Source organism: Chrysochloris asiatica, unplaced genomic scaffold (assembly GCF_000296735.1).
Source record: "Chrysochloris asiatica unplaced genomic scaffold, ChrAsi1.0 scaffold00279, whole genome shotgun sequence".
In the NCBI taxonomy this organism is placed as follows: domain Eukaryota; kingdom Metazoa; phylum Chordata; class Mammalia; order Afrosoricida; family Chrysochloridae; genus Chrysochloris; species Chrysochloris asiatica.
The window spans coordinates 3,072,073-3,086,114 of record NW_006408797.1 but is presented as its reverse complement, the minus strand read 5'-3'; positions in this window follow the sequence as shown (position 1 = coordinate 3,086,114).

Here is a 14,042-nt window from a genome sequence, read left to right as displayed (position 1 = left end):
AGCATCTTGCCCTGGCCCTCCAGTTCCCCATTTTGATAATTCAAGTTTTGATAGTTAAAATTTTTTGTCAACTTGACTGGGCCAGGATTCTCAGGATTTGGCAGTTAAAATTTAGTAATCACTCATGATGAGATCTACTCTGAGCAGTCAGTCAGTTTAACGGAAGTTTCCTTGGGGGTGTGGCCAACTTCCAATATATTGAACACTCTGGCAAAACTTGCTTGCTTTTCTGCTGGGTCTGGATACTGTATCTGGCTCGTCATCCAACTTCCATTTCTTTGGACTTGAGCTAGTGGCCTGTTCTATTGCCTGCTGATCCTGGGAGTCTTCAGCAGCTGGCTGTCTTACCTGCCCGATCCACTTGCCATCTGATCTTCAGTGATTTTCAAATTCTGTTAGGTCACCTTTCTTTGGAATTAACACACATATGAATCTCTTCCAGCTGGTTGGCCAGGCAGCCATCTTATAATTTCTTGTCATAGACAAGTGAATACCTTTAGTGCTACATTAGTTTGTTGAAACATTTCAATTGGTATTCTGTCAATTCCTGAAGCCTTGTTTGTTTCTACTGCTGTCAGTGCAGTTTTGATTTTTTTCCTTCAATACCATCAGTTCTGGATCCTGTGCAACCTCCTGAAATTGTGTGTTAGCCAGTTCATTTTGGTAACAGTGACTCTGTATTCCTTCCCTCTTCTTTTGATGTTTCTTCCATTATTCATTATTTTGCCTGTAGAATTCTTGAGTATTTCAAGTTGGGGCTTGAATGTTTTCTCCCGTTCTTTCTGTTTGAGAGATGCTAACTGTGTTTTTCTGTTAGTTTTCTAACTTCAAGTCTTTGTGCATCTCATTGTAATATTTTGTCTTCTCAAGCTGTCCTTTGGAGTTTTCTGTTCAGCTCTTTTACTTCATCATTTCTTCCATTTGTTGTAGTGTTATAGGATAAGCTCTGCACTGATAACTGATAACTGCAAGGTTCAAACCCACCAGCTGCTCCTTGGAAACACTATACAAAATCTCTATGGGTTAGAAATAACTAACAGCACAACAACAACAACTGTAGTGAAGGGGCACATTTCAGAGTTTCTTCTGCCTCCATTTTGGTCTTTTCTTTCTTTCTTACCTTTTCAATGACCTTTTGCTTTCTTGTATGATACTCTTGATCATACATGAAGGAAGTTATCTCATAACTCTTCTGGTCTTCATTAGAGTCTAATGCAACAAATCTGTTCTTGAAATAATCTCTAAAATCAGGTGGGATATACTCAAGGTCATATTTTGGCTCTCATGGAATTTTAATTTTCTTTAGCTTCACCCTGAACTTGCATATGAGCAATTTATAGTCTGTTCCATAATTGGCCCCTGGCCTTATTTTGGCTGATGATATTGAGCTTCTCCACCATCTCTTCCCACAAATATAGTCAGTTTGAGTTCAGTGTATTCCATCTGGTGAGGTCCAGGTATATAGTCAATGTTTATGCTGTTGAAAAAATGGTATTTGCAATGGAAAAAAAATTGGTCTTGCAAGATTCTAGTATGTGGCTTCCAGCATCATATTTTACAACTATTGATCCTTCCCTCTTTGTTTCCAACTTTCACATTGCAATCACCAATAATAATCAATGTATTGCAATTGTATTTTTTATCAATTTCGGGATGAAGAAGTTGGTAAAATTCTTCAATTTCTTTCATCATTGGCTTTGGTGGTTGGTCTGTAAATTTGAATCATAGTTGTATTAACTGATTTTCCTTATAGGCACATGAATACTGTCATATCACAGACAGCATTGTACTTCAAGACAGATCTTGAAATGTTCCTTTTGATGATTGATACAATGTCATTCCTCTTTGTCATTCCTAGCATAGCAAATAATATGGTTATCTGATTCAAAATGGCCAATACCTGGCAATGTCAGCTCACTGATGCCTAGGATATATTAATCTTTAAATGTTCCATTTTATTTTTAATGACTTACAATTTTCCAAGATTCATACTTTTTACATTCCTCATTCTGATTTTTGATGAGTGTTTACAGCTGTTTCTTCCCATTTTCTGTTATGGCCCATCAGCAAGTGAAGGTCCTGTATGCTTTGCTCTACCCCACGCCACTAAGGTCATCTCTAATTTGATGGGCAGCTCTTTCTCAGTTGTATTTTGAATGTTTTCCAATGTGAGGGACTCATCTGGCACTATATCAGACAATCTTTCACTACTATTCATAAGGTTTTCAAGGGCTCATCTCTCAGAATTGGACTGATAATTCCTTTTTCCTAGTCTGTTCTTAATCTGGAAGCTGTCCTGAAATCTGTCCACAATGGGGGACCCTGATGATGTTTGAAACACTTGTGGCATAGCTTCTTCCAGCCTCACAGCAACACACAAGTCACCACCATACAGTTCACTGACAGAGGTGGAGGGTCGAGCATTCAAACAATGTGTATGAAACCCTAAGGTTGGGATTAAATAATTTTGCCATCCACTAGGTTTTAAATTGGGAGAAAGATAGGCTTTCTGTTCCTATAAAGGTTTTGAGCCTCAGAAACCATATACAGTGTCCCTGAGCACCTAATAACAATAGGCTTAAATAAGAGCCAATCCCAGAGCAAGGAGGGAACCTGACTACTATCAAATTGAAGAGATGTGAGCAGAGCATGTCCTTTGGACCCAGGATCCTCCTAGACCCAGGAGACAGAGAACTATAACACCAGAACAGTTAGTGATAGCAAGAAGCAGTGTTAGAGATACAGTAGCAGCAGAGGCAACAGAACCGGAGACTAGCAAGAGGTATTGTATGAGTAGAAATCACTAAACAATACTTAGCAACACAATCGTTCCTCTGGAAATGGCCAAATGTTTGTTGTTGTTAAGTGCTGTCAAGTCGGTTCCAACCCATAGCAATCCCGTATAGGGTTTCCAAGGAGCAGCTTGTGAGCTTGAACTGCCGACCTTGTGGTTTAAACCAATTTTTCAATCCAGCACATTAACCTACAGTGCCATAGTCTCCCTTAAAATCAGGACATTGATATGAGTAAAGAATTCAGAAATGTCTTAATTAGAGCTATTCTCTGGTTTGAATGACTTCGGAATTATCCTTAACATAATATAACATCCCCTACATAACACAATCTTATCTGTGTATGGCACTTTGCAATTTAAAACTGTATACAGTTGACCCTTAAACAATGTTGGGGTTAGGAGTGATGAGAAAATCCACATGTAACTTTGACTCCCACAAATCTTACCTACTAATATGCTACTGTTGACAGGAAGCCTTACAGATAAGGCTTAACATAAACAGTTGATGAACACATACTTTGTGTGTTATGAGGAGAATTCTAAATATTCATGGAAAAATTACACTATCTTTTCATTTTCCATGAGCTTTTTGAAGCCCCCTCATATTTTTATATACTGTACCATCATAAAAGCTGCAATTTCAATATGAGACAAAAAGATAATTTTGCCAAAACTAAAAGTTTTTCACGCTTGCTGGCATATCTCCAGTAATGGCTGCATGAATTTCCTTTTTTTATATATATAAAATGGTCATTATGCTGGATTCATTTATCTTGAAATGGCAGGCAACCATATAGCTACAGACTTCAATCAACAATACATTTTAAACAACCCAACTTTTATATACTTCTTGCAAGCATTTATAATATCCCTAGTGGCACCATGGGTCCCATGGTGTTATTCAAAGTTTACAGTATTACACTAAATGCGATGAAAAATATGTGAGAAACATGAGCGATCACTTTTACTGTGATATGCAATTTATTAGAGTAACTGCTTTTTTTTTTTTTTTAATTCACATATATGTGGACATGTATAGTTCAAACCCATGTTGTTCAAGGGTCAACTGTATCTAATACTTTGGGAGCTTTTCCCACATTTCCCATCTCTATTCCTTCATGGTTCAAGCTCTTGTCATCCTAGACCTACATCCTATGTGTCTAGTTTCAGTTTCCTTGCCTACTGCTGCTAGACCTGTCTTCCTTACCTCATGCTGTCATATATTGGTCAGAAAGCATGCATTGAAAATCTGTGATAAGCAGGCGCTCTGCTGGTGCTTCATGGGATCATTTATGAGTAAGACAAAGCCCATCAGTTAAACTGTGGGAAGACAACCTTCATCTGACTATGAAATAATATGCATTGCACTATAGAGGCTTTGTGTCCAGGGCTGAGGATAGAGAAGGGTGTTCTGGCATTGGTTTATGAAATTGGCATTTGGCTGTCTTTAAGAATGTTGTTAAGTGAGGTTGAGTCAGCTCCAACTTAGACCCTGTGTAGGGATTCTGAGCATTGCTTTCTTCCATATGATGTTCTTGATGTCATTTCACAACTCTTCTTGTCTTCTGTCTTTAGTGTCTAATGCATCACATGTATACTTTAGATGCTCTCTAAATTCAGGTGGAATATGTTCAAGGTCATAGTTTAGCTCTTGTGGACTTGTTTACTCTTTAGCTTGAGCTTGAACTTGCATATGACTAATTGATGGTGTGTTCCACAGTCTGCCCCAGCCTTGTTTTGGCACATGTTATGGAGCTTTTCCAACATCTCTTTCCATCTATGTAGTCAATATGATTTCTGTTTAGTCCATCTGGTGAGGTCTATGTGTATAGTTGCTTTTTATGTTGTTTAAAAAGGGCATTTGCAATAAAAAAGTTTTTGGTCTTGTAAAATTCTACCATGAGACCTCCAGCATTATTTCTGTTACCAAGGCCATATTTTCCAACTACTACTGATCCTACTAAGGAGCTCTGGTTGCGTAGTAGTTACAAATCGGGCTGCTAACCTTAAGGTCGGCAGTTCAAAACTACCAGCTGTTCCGTGGGAGAAGATGGAGGCTTTCTGCTCCCATAAAGATTTACAGCCTTGGAAACCCTGTACAGGGTTGCTATGAGTCAGAACCGACTCCACAGCATATAACAACAACAACAACAACTGATCCTACTAGCTCTGGTAGTGTAGTGGTTATGAATCGGGCTGCTAACCTCAGGGTCAGCAGTTTGAAACTACCAGCTGTTCTGCAGGAGAAAGATGAGGCTTTCTGCTCCCATAAAGATTTACAGCCTCGGAAACCCTGTACAGGGTCACTATGAGTTGGAACCCTACTCCATGGCACATACAACAACTGATCCTACAGCTGATCCTTCCTCTTTGTTTCCAACATTTGCATTCCAATTACCAGTAATTATCAGTACATCTTGATTGCATGTTTGATCAATTTCATACTGAAGAAGTTGTTAGAATTCTTCAGTTTCTTCATCACTGGCTTTAGTGGTTAGTGTGTAAATTTGAGTAATAGTTGTATTAACTGGTCTTCTCTGTAGGCATATCCTATCACATAGTTGTACTTCAAGACAGATCTTGTTATGTTCTTTTTGATGACTGTGACTGCATTCCTCTTCACCAATGCCTAGGATATCAATTTTATCTGTTCCATTACATTTTAGCAAATTTCCAATTTTTTGAAATTTTTACTTCATACAGTATTGTGAGTCCTGTGTTGAAAAGTGCTGAATGGCAGTAACTCCAAATCAGTCCGTAGCATAACACCCACCACCATCTGACCTTGTGAGATGCTCAATTACTGAATGGTTGGGTTCCATATCACCCCCCTTCCCAGCCAGAAGGTTAGGTCCACATACAACCTGGGGAACTCACCCCCCTCACACTCTTCACAATGGTTCCCAGATTTTACCTCTACATCCTGCCTCTGTATGAGGTGGCTTGGCAGGGAGGAGTAGTAAAGAGGGTTCCTGTCCTCTTTAGTATGACTGATTTAAAGACATGCGAAGGAAAAGGCACACAGTTTCTTGGTAAACCCTGGAAATTTTACAGAGGAGTTTGAACATCTAAGATCTCTGAAATGACCAGGAGTGATTTAAATGTTCTGCTGTCATACTGTCGTACTGTGGATGATAAACAGCATATTGTAACCATAGGCCAACACCGGCAGATAGACAGCATACCAACAACCAGAACCTAGTGGCAGGGAACAAGTTGTCCCTGTCTAAAACTTAGGGTGGGATTATAAAACAAGCCCTGCCTGGAACCCAGGAAGAGCAGCCCCAGAGTACCTGTAACCCTGCTTAATTGAGGGCATAAAGGAAATACAGATTAAATTTGTCAGCTACTCCAAATTGGCAGAATTAGTCTAGCAGGGGGAAGAACCCAGTGGCCTTCAAGGTACCTTCAGGAGAAGACTGGTAGAGGCACTCCAAAGATATATTAATTTAAACCCAGAATCAACAGAAGGAAAGTTGGTTGTGAACACTTATTTAATTAATCAGTCAGCCCCAGCCATCCATAGGAAACTTCAGCAATGGGCACTTGGGCTACAAGATGATCCCAATGAACTGTTGAAGCTACTTTGGTGTTTAATAACCATGACCTGGTTGTTGTTGTTGTTGTTGTTAGGTGCCATTGAGTCGGTACCAACTCAAAAGCAACCTTATGCACAGCAGAACTAAACACTGCCTGATCCTGGGCCAACCTCACTATTGTTGCCATGCTTGAGCCCATTGATGCTGCCACTTTGCCAATCCATCTTGTTGGGGGTCTTCCTCTTTTTCTCTGACCTTCCACCTTACTAAATATGACCCAAGCCATGGTATTTTCAATAACCTTATATTCATATGCAAGCGAAAGCTGGACAGTGAATAAGGAAGACTGTAGAAGAATTGATGCTTCTGAGTTATGATGTTGGAGGAGGATATTAAAAGTGCCATGGGCTGCCAAAAGAACCAACAGATCTGTGTTAGAAAAAGTGCAGCCAGAGTGCTCCTTGGAGGCCAGGATGGCCAAACTTAGTGTCTCATACTTCAGACATATTGTCAGGAGGGACTAGTCTCTGGAAAAGAATATCATGTGACCTGGTTATTGTTAAGTACCGTGGAGTTGGTTCTGACTCATAGTGATCCTGCACAGGATTTCCGAGGCTGTAAATCTTTACGGGAGCAGAACATCTCAGCTTTCTCCCACGGAACCGCTGGTAGTTTTGAACTGCTGACCTTGAGGTTGGCAGCCCGACTCATAACCACTACGCTACCAGAGCTCCTTATGTGACCTGGTAAGGGCCACCAAATGGCCAAAATAATAGGGGCTGCAGTTACAGCCAACCTAACCTGTCCAACAGGAGGCAGCATAAGATTGACAGTTACATGTCATGGCTGTGGTAGTGAGCCACCTGAAAAGAGAGTGTCACAAGGATCAAATATAGGAGGCAAAGGGAGTAGAGGATTACTGCTTCCCACTTGCTTCCAGTGCTGAGCCCCAGGCCACCGGGCCCAGAACTGCCCTGAGTGACCAAAGAAGGAAATGGTGGCGGACATTTCAGATTCAGAGTGATGGGGCCCTGGCTCACTCCCTGCTCCTGCCATTGAAGTCCTGATGGAAGAGCCATGGGTCACCTGGAAGTTGCCAGTTTGCCTGTCACTTTTTTGTTGAACACAGGAGCAGCTTATTCGGTTCTAAAAAACTTTGGTGGTAGCATGTCTTCCTCCTCTCACATAGTTGTTGGCATAGATCAGGGGTGGGGAGCCTTTTTTCTGTCAAAATTTATAACATCATTGTGGGTCATACAAACTTATCAACTTAAAAATTAGCCTGTAACATTTGGTAAAAAAATTAATTAACTCACCCCAAATGTGATGGCTGGAACTGCAGTTGCCTTAGCAGGCCCAGACCAAATGATTTTGAGGGCCTTATAAGGGTGGCTATGAGTCAGAACCGACTCCATGGCACTTAACAACAACAATATAGTCCACAGGCTGGATGGTCCCCACCCATGACATAGTTATACAGCCTACCCACAGGCATTTAACTCTTGCTTTGCTTTGTAACTGGGAAATAGTTCTAGTAGCACATAAATCTGTAATCATTCCTGAATCAGCTGTCCCCTTGCAGGAGGGGCAGGTCAGACATATTCATAACCACTCCGCTACCAGGGTTGCTTCAGTCTGGTCCCTGGGGAAGGGCATCTGGGACCAGGAAGAAAAAAACGGTACTTAATGCTCAAAGCCCTGACTTTAAGGAGTCTATCCTTACTTGCAAGGTAAACCCATCTCAACTCTTCTGGAAACATTCTATGCTTTAATAAATTTAGTGCTTTGCTGAAGATTTTGGTCCTGCTAATCTTTATCTTACTTTGCAAGGAAATAGGGCTTGTTAGTCCTATCATTTTCCAACACCAAACCAAGTCTCTAGTCCAGGGCATCACATCCTGTAAACTTGACAAAAACACACAGAAAAATGACAAAAATCAATTTATACCTATTGATAATTACACTGAATGTAAATGGATTAAATGTACCAGTCAAGAGAGCAGAATGGATGAAAAAACAGAATCCTTCAATATGCTGTATACAAGAGATATATAAAAAAGATGGAGAAAACCTAAATGCCCATTATACATACACACAATGGAATACTACAAAACATGGGAGAATAAGGATGAATCTGTGAAACAAACACCTTACCACATGGTTGAACCTGAAGGACATTATACAGAGTGAAAATAGTCCATTACAAGTGGACAAATATTGTATGAGATCAACACTGGAAAAAGTTAAAGGTTTTCTTGATAAATAATATATGAGGGTTGAAGGGGAGGGAAAATTATTCATGGTCTAGAGGATAGACAACATGGGTGACAGGGCAGCGAATATACAACAATAGGTAGGTTAGCAGAGGAAAGATGACAGTAGGTAGCAGGAGATTTAGGGAAGAATGCGATAATTAAAGTGAATAGAGGTAAATGCAGTTAACTGTTGATACATGGAGAGGATTGCAACCATGTCAATGAAGCAAAGTGTAAGGTTTTTTAAATGTGAAACTTTTAGGATCTGCTGTGTAACTTTCACTCAATTCACAATAAAAAGTGTTTTTTTTTTTTTTTAAGTTTTAAAAAATGATAAAAATAAAAAGAGAATACGGAGTGTTTCAGGAGGAACCAGGGGTATGGGCAATGAGAGGCCTAAGTATTGATCTAGAGAATCGCTGAACACAGTTATAGGGCATGTTTGAACCTGTAGCAGGATGCCTGGTACAAAGTGACCTCGAAAGTTAGGTTAGATCAGGTACAGACAGATACATAGAAGTATATTGTGGTAGTGAGCGGCCCAGAAAAGGAATGCGTTTCTGGAAAACAACTCAAGCAGTACCTCCTAGTAGAAAAAATAACTAGAGATTCAACTTTGAGAAAGGGTAATCAGTTTGTAACCTCCTAAAGAGGTAGCTGGCTCCAGTGCAACCTTCCGTGAATCATTAACTTTTTTTCAAAAAATGCCCTTAGGCAAGGTTATAGAGAGGATTAAGCAAAATAATAAACATCAAGTCTGTTAAGTATTCACTAAGCTGCGCTACTGACAATGTTTGGGCAGGCGGCCCCCACAGACATGTCCGCCCAAGAAGCCTGGCTACCCTAAGCAATAGCACCAGGACGGGATACCCATTAAGAAACACACAGACGCCAGTGACCCCAACGCAAGTACGCAGATTCTAGACTACTCTTGGCAGGGATGAGGCGCTGTAAAGGAATCACCGCCCTTTACTCTGATTGGACGGGACGAAGATGAGGGCAGGAAGGACAAGAGAAGAGGCAGCAATTGGTTAAATCTGTGAAGAGGGCGGGGCTTAAGTATGGGAAGGAGGTGGGACCGGAGTCTTTCTCTGCTCTCCCAGTTATCCCCTTTGGGCCTTTAGGGATTCTGGTACTGGCGGGCGTGGCGGAGCTGTAAATAGAGCCCTCTATCGCCTCCTAGTCGTCCCAGCAATCAGTGACGCGCCATCGCGCGAGACCAGCCATGGCCAACGGAGTAGAAGAGGAGGCCTGCAGAGTGACCCCCTGTCCTGATGCACTGGACTCTCGGTGCCTCCTCCTCTGACTTCCCAGATTCTGCGGTCGCTCCCTCCGCCTGCCCCTTCCTCTCCGTCCCCTCTTCCCAAGACATAGTCCCGCAGTCCGGGAGGCAGGGGTCGGTGAGCCTGCCGAGTGGGAGCCGCGTGGTGTCTGAAGAGTCAGCCGGCGACCGGTGAGGGGCCGAGTTCGGCCAGATGCCGGCGGCGCGAGAGGGAAGGGGACGGGGGTGCGGGGGTGGCACAATGCAGAGATTCCCAACTGTCGCCCGCCTTCTCTCCGCCTCGGGCGGCTAGCGTCTGCCTCTGGCTGGAGTGCCGCCCCGGCAACAAGTGACGCAGAGGCACGGCAGAATGAGCGATTGGACGAAGTACGCCCCGTGGCCTCCTCCTTTCAGGTCTTGCCCTCTGCCTGTCCACCATATTTGTGGTCCACTTTTTCCTCTCCCCTCGCGGACCTTACGGGCCGGCAACCCCTAGACACCAACTACGGGAACACCGGCGCCACGCGAAACTGGGATGAATTAAAGGGCAGCGAGCGGCTCTGCCTTGGCACCGGGCTCCGTTGCCGTTAGACGCTCCCCATCGTATCGCCCTCCGGGTGGGCTGGTGTCCAAGACTAGGGGCAACGGTTGGGCCCGGAGGTGGGAAGAGGGTGGCCCAAAGGGAATCGGCCCAACAACTCGTGACGCGCGCTTACTCAGGCGCTCAGGGATTGCTGCGCTGCAGAGGAAAGGAAGACGACGGGCCTAGGTGCGGCCTTCTCCTCCTGCGAGTAGCTTTGCTCAGCAATGACTGAGTACCAGGCTCCAAGTATTAAAACGAACAACCAATTTCCCTGCTTACTTGGAAGTCACAGTGTGCAGTGGTGGAGTTACGGAAAGCCCACGCTGCTCTGTGTAAAGAGGGATTTTCGGAAGTTCTGGGAAGATCTGAAAAGAGCGCATGGACATTTGGGATGTTTTGGAGCAGGTGCAGTGGACAAGCCCCTTATTCAGGAATTCTCATCACAGAGGCTGCCTTGAGATTAGTAAATCCTAAACGCTAAGCAATCGCAATTCTCAAGCTTAAAAATATTCTGATATTCCACTTCTAGATACTGTAATAGCTTCCTTTTACTGAGTTTTAACAAGCACGAGGGTCAGACACCCCAAGTCCCCTGCCTGAGGCCACACAGATAGCATTGGCTGAACAAATACCTCTAGTTCCCCTAAACGGTCCTGATTTGGTAAACCCAAGTATTTTCAGTCCTATATGCAGTGATTAGGATTATGAAAGATAAAATAACCCCTTCTCCAGGAACGTAATATAATGGTAGACTTAAGTTTCAGATTAATATGTTATTTTTTTTTAAGTATTGAATGCTGTAATGTTGTGTGCACAACTCCTTCCTAGGCCCAGGGAGTTTGCAAAAAACCATATATGAGTATGTAGTCCCTTCCCGCATCCAGTTCTGGTATGCTCCTGGTCATTTTGGGCTTCAGTTTTACCCAGGCACCAAAGGCACATAGAAGATAAACTATCCTAATAGATATGCTCTCTCCTTATCTGCATATAAACCTCCACATTTCATAGATTTCATCGGAAAATCTTTGTGATGCCAAAACTTCCCAAAGAATGTATTTGTATCATGATCAAATTTGGGCACTTGGAATGGGTGGGAGCTGTCATTCCCATTTTCACCTGTTCCTTAGATATGCTGGACTGAAGTACTGAGCCTCACCTGTTATGAGGGAAAAAGGAAGCATAAAGTAGCCATTCTTATACTTTGAATTGCACTGGTGACCCTATCCCAGCCTCCTTGAAAAAGAGCTCAAGCTTCCACAGTTGTGGGAGCCTCTGTTTCCTGTTACTTTGACTGATTCATTCAGAATAAAGTTATGGGTAGGGGCCTTCTTGAAGAGGGGGCATTTTGAATAGCAGTTTGAATGAAAAGAGGCAAGGGCTTTCTGGGTGGAAGGAACTGTTACTGGAAAGGCCCCAAAGCAGGCTCCTGAAGTCAAGTGAACTTTTCCATCGCAGACTCCTGCAAGAGTGGATAATTTGCTTCTGTCCAGGTCTCAATTTCTGTGTCACCTAGGATTGTCAGAGTCCTAGAGAAAACAGTGACTCTCAGCTCCCCATTTGGGGCAAGGGTGGGAAGTAAGGATACTGGGAAAGGCCATTAGATTCATAGTAGAATCACCTCTAGGTGCAGTTACCATCACTCACCTCCTTATTTCACTTCCAACTCTCTCCCTCTTAATAAAGTTTCCCAGGCCAAGATTGTTGTTGTTGTTGCTAGGTGTCATTGAGTTGGTACCGACTCTTAGAGACCTTACACACTGCAGAACGAAACACTGCCTGATCCTAGACCAACCTCACTACTGTTGCCACGCTTGAGTCCATCGGTGCTACCACTTGGCCAATCCATCTTGTTGGGAGTCTCCCTCTTTTTCTCTGACCCTCCACCTTAACAAACATGGTGTCTTTCTCCAGCAACTGGTCCCTCCTGACAATATGTCTGGAGTATGAGAGATGAAGTTTGACCATCTTGGCCTCCAAGGAACACTCTAGCTACACGTCTTCCAAAACAGATCTATTGGTTCTTTTGGCAGCCCATGGCACTTTCAGTATTCTCTTCCAACACCATAACTCAAATGCATAAATTCTTCTATGGTTTTCCTTATTCACTGTCCAGCTTTCACATGCACATGAGGTTATTGAAAATACCATGGCTTGGGTCAGGTGCACCTTAGTCCTCAAGCTGACATCTTTGCTCTTCAGTACTTTAAAAAGGTCTTATGCAGCAGATTTGCCTAATGCAATACGTCAGGCCAAGGTAGAAAAGGCTTAATTAACACTGAGCCCCAGCTCCTGACCAAGTGGTGTTGCCTGTAGCCAGTCTCTGGCCTCTTTAGTCTACCCTCCCGGTTTTCCACTGAGCTGTATCAGACCAGGTTTGTACTTGCTGCTGCCATGACTGGGGCTGCTGCAGAAAGGGGTGGTAAACTACCCTGTACCTGCCCACCACCTGTGCCCAGAGGAAGCCGAGGATTTGGGATTAGCCTGTAGTGATTGCGTTAGATGGCTTTGGACAAGCTACTTGCCCACGTGGTAACCTTGGGTTACATGAGGGTAAAGGATAATAGTCTCAAAGAACTACTAGGAGAATGAGGGGAAAATACACATGAAGCAGAGTTATGAGCTGATGCTAGCAACTACTGGGATGTTTTCACATTCTGAGTAACAGTGAGAGAAGGGGTGGGACTAATTTTAACTTCAAATCCCAGCCAGATCTAGACAGACTTCCACTCCAGAAGAACAGGTAGACTTGGAACAGACCTGGGAATAGCCATCTATCTTGGGTACACAGGCTGAGAATCAGGTCGTGTTAGCAACTTCTTCCCAGACAAAGCCTTCCATGGACTATAAGGCAGGTCAGCCTCCCTTTATTCTTGATTCTAGGATATGGAAACCCATCTGGACCTGTACTGTCCAACAGAAATAATAATGCAAACCACATTTGTGGTCTTTAAAAGCAGCTGAAATGAATTTGATTGACTTTGTTTTTTTAAAATATCAAAATACGAAGTTGCTGTTTTTTGTTTTTTTTTTTAAAGTTTTTATTGTGAATTGAGTGATAGTTTACATGGGAAAACATCGGTTTTACACTCATCGTTTCATTGCAATGGTTACAGTCTTCTCCATGCATCATCATTCAACAGTATTTGCTTCTATTCCCTCTATTTTTGGGGGTGGGGGTGGGGGAGTATACACAAAAACACTCAGGAATATAAAATCATTTAAACAATCCAGGGGCACATTCTGCATCTACAAGCCTGCCTCCTGGCCTTTCTCTCTCCAAGAGTCTAGAATCCTCAGCTGCTCTCTCTCTCCATGTCATCATCTCTGCCTCCATCTCTAGTGTCTGGATAGGGTCCCACATTCCACTCGTGCTCTTCTCCCTTGATGGTCCTAGGGTCTTTTGTTCCTGGACTATAAGATTAACTTGTTAAGTGCCGTCGAGTTGATTCTGACCCACAGCAACCCTGTATAGGGTTTCCAAGGAGCAGCTGGTGAGCTTGAACCACTGACCTTGCAGTTCAACCGACTTTGCAGTCTGACGCATTAGCAGCCACACCAGGACTTCTCCCACATTTTTGTTACAAAACGTCTACCTTTACAGTTGTGACTG